The sequence below is a fragment of the Octopus bimaculoides genome, chromosome 23 (assembly GCF_001194135.2).
Source record: "Octopus bimaculoides isolate UCB-OBI-ISO-001 chromosome 23, ASM119413v2, whole genome shotgun sequence".
Lineage (NCBI taxonomy): Eukaryota > Metazoa > Mollusca > Cephalopoda > Octopoda > Octopodidae > Octopus > Octopus bimaculoides.
The window spans coordinates 4,574,529-4,578,219 of record NC_069003.1 but is presented as its reverse complement, the minus strand read 5'-3'; the positions used below and the strand labels follow the sequence as shown (position 1 = coordinate 4,578,219).

At 37.5% G+C, this 3,691-nt stretch overlaps 1 protein-coding gene across 1 annotated transcript in view; it reads left to right on the top strand.

The window, feature by feature from the left end:
• The window catches only part of LOC106884004 (uncharacterized), a 35,668-nt gene that overhangs the window by 14,449 nt on the left and 17,528 nt on the right, over positions 1-3,691 (top strand). The window lies entirely within an intron of this gene.

The window sequence follows — 3,691 nt, the reverse complement described above, 5'->3', positions numbered from 1 at the left end:
ATCAACTGGAACCCTTGTCATCATAACAGATGGAGTGCCACTATATATATATATATATATATATATATATTGATTTATTTAGGCAGCAGCAAGCAAATGTATACCAGCAAGGAGAACTGAAACCGTCATTAAAGGGCGTTGACATTTATGATGAGAGTGATCGTCGTCCGGAATCTGTCGAATCGAGCCGATCCCACTGAAGAGGCGAAAGCCGAAACTGACCGATCAGTTTGGGCATATCCCGACCGCTGCTTTTCGGGCGATTACGGTTCCTGTCGGCATGTATGTACACAATTACGTGCATTGACTGCAGCATTAGAGCGTTTAGCTCTTATTTCTAGCAATGTAAGTGCTTATAACACCCTCAGTCATATATAACGCACAGAGATAGGTATTTGGAACCCTGGCAGGTACCTTATCCTCACTCTGACATAATTCAGATTTGGCTAACCACACCGAATGAAAGGCAATATTCAGAATCGTCTCAGGTGAACAATTCAACTGTACGTCCTTTCGATAACGAGATCCTAAGTTCGCTACGCCGAATTCTATAATCATGACATTATAAAAAAAATGGAGAATTAAGACTATTTGAACCAATGTTTTTCTTTAAAATACATTAAAGTATTATTGCTATTTTATGGAAGTTTGGCTGCTGTTTCTAGTCGGTCGAGTAAACAAGTCCAGGCTCTCTCGTTGGCTCGGCACCATCTTTTTTCTTTTTTTGGTAATTGAATGATTGATTGTTCGATCGATCGGGCTACAAAGAATTCAATTACTCAACAATTTGATAATTATGATTTCTTATTATAAAAGACGGAATCTTTATAGTGTCGGCCAAATGCCTTGTCCTCGGGCTAATTGTTTCTTGTCGTAGTGCCCCGAGTTCAAAACCTGCTGAGGTCAACTCTGCCTTTAGTTCTTTCGAGTCAATAAACATAGAACCCGTCATGTTCTTGGGTCATTTCTTGTTTATCTTTTATCTCTCACATGTTTCATTCATTAGATCGCGGCCATGCTGGAGTACTACCTTGGCGAAAGTATTTTTGTTAAGGCCGGGTATTTAATCTATCGGTCTTCTTTCGCCGAACCGCTAGGTTACAGGGGCCTCGACACACCAACAGGGGTTGTCAAGCAGTTTAGCGGGATACTCACGTACGCATACAGGCTTCTTTTAGTCTCCCAAATGTGCTCATAAGGCTTGGTCGGCACGGTGTAATAGTAGATGACATTGGCCCAAGGTTTCAAACAATGGGACTGAACCCGACAATATGTGGATGGGAAGCAACATGCCGGTACCAATGTATTATTTATTGCCCACAGGGGGCTAAACATAGAGGGGACAAACAAGGACAGACAAAGGGATTATGTCAATTACATCGACCACCAGTGCGTAACTGGTACTTATTTAATCGACCTCGAAAGGAAGAAAGGCAAAGTCGACCTCGGCGGAATTTGAACTCAGAACGTCAAGACAGACGAAGTGCTGCGAAGCATTTTGCCCGGCGTGCTAACGATTCTGCCAGATCGCCGCTTTCATAATAATAATCCTTTGTACTAGAGGCCTGAAACCTGAAATTTTGTGGCGAATGGACTAGTCGATTACATCAGCCTTAGTATACAACTGGTACTTATTTATTGGACCCCGAAAGGATGAAAGGCAAAGTCGACTTCGGCAGAATTTGAACTCGGAACGAAATCTCACTAAGCATTGTTCTAGTGAGGTAACGATTCTGATTGTTCACCGCCTTAAAAATAATGATAATAATAATAATAATCACCCATTCTACTATAGGCACAAGGCCTAGAATTTCGGGGGAGGGGACTAGTCGATTATATCGACCCAGTATTGCACTGGTACTTATCAACTCCGGAAGGATGAAAGGCAAAGTCGACCTCGGTGGAATTTGAACTCGGAACGTAGCAACGGGCGAAATTTTGCTAAGCATTTTGTCCTAGTACTAACGATTCTGCCAGCTCGCCACCTTAATAATAATAATAATAATAATAATTATGATGATGATAATTTTTATAAGCGCAAAGCTTGAAATTTGGCGGGGTGGAGGGAGGGGACTGATTGATTACATCGACCCCAGTACGCAACTGGTACTAATTACATTGCCTCCGAAATGATGAAAAGTGAAGTCGAATAATAATGGTTAATACATATGTTAGAAAAAAACAAAACAAAAAACAAACTAAGAATTATTTAGCAATATTTTGTCTGTTAAAAGAAAATGGCTTCTTACGCATTCTGAACGTGCTGTTCGTTATTTATTTAATTAGAGGTTTGAAACGCGTTTAATAGATTCAAAACCTCACCTCGTTTATTATTTTTTTTTCTAAAGGCTTTTATCTGTGTTGCTTTTATATGTAAAAAAAAAAAAAAAAAAAAAAAAAAAAAAATTATTTGTCAGATTGATTCGTATTTCAGGTTAATTTAACTGCTATAGCTGTTAAGAATTAAAGACTTACACGTATTGCGGAGAAATATCTCGTAAAGAAAACCGTGCCTTGATTTATAAGGAACATACATATATATATATATATATATATATATGACTAAGATACAAATAAACAAAATGAAACAAAGAATCACAGCCTCCCCACCCATTTTAGTTTTTAATTCGTTTGTTGATCCCAACAATTTCTTATTCTATTTTACAAATTCTTGAACTCTTTCAAGAAACTGTTACTGTTGGTTAGATAGATTAATATTGCTAGACATGCAGAATGATATAGACATGGAATGGCTGTATGGTAAGAAGCTTGCTTACCAACCACATGGTCCCGGGTTCGATACCACTCGTTCTCGCAGACATGCACACGTACATACAAAAAAGATGTACACATGTATTGATGTATGTACGTATATATCACACCCCTTCTTTCCCTCTTTCTTTCTCTTTCACACACACGTCCATTTCATATGCACGTACATCTTTCACTTTCTTTTACTTTAAAACAAAAGTAGATAAATAATTTTTTAAACAGAAATTAGCAACTTGAAAATAATAAAAAAATATTGTCTGTTTAAAGAAAGCTAGCACATAAATCCTTACTGTACAAACAACTTTTATTTTTGAAATCACACCAGTTAAAAATAGTCACGATTAAAATATTGTGTACGTCAAAAAAATCGTTTTTTTTTTCTTAGGGAAGGCGACGACTGCGCGTGTGTGTGTTGACAAGACATGACATTAATTATATGTATGTGTATTCTGTGTGTATGTGTGTTAACGTCGCCGAAGCCATGTTCTTTTTCCGGGAAGAAATAACAAACAAAAATTGTGTTTAATCGCCTTCCTTAATAAATAGAGGTCCAAATATCACAAATTTTTACTGCACTGCCAAAGGTAAATAATGAAAATAAATAGGCAAAAAAAAAAAAAGATCAAGATAAAATATACTGATTCTGAGATATACTATTTCTAGAGTTTTAGTATTAAGAAATATGTTTATAAGACCGTTTTATACATTCTTCTATTTTTTTACTTGTTTCAGTCATTTGACTGCATTCATGCTGGAGCACAACCTTTAGTCGAACAAATCGACTGCAGGACTTATTCTTTGTAAGCCTAGCACTTATTCTATCGGTCAATTTCACCGAACCGCTAGGTTACGGGGACGTAAACACACCATCAGCTGTCAAGCGATGGTCACACACACACACACACACACACACACACAC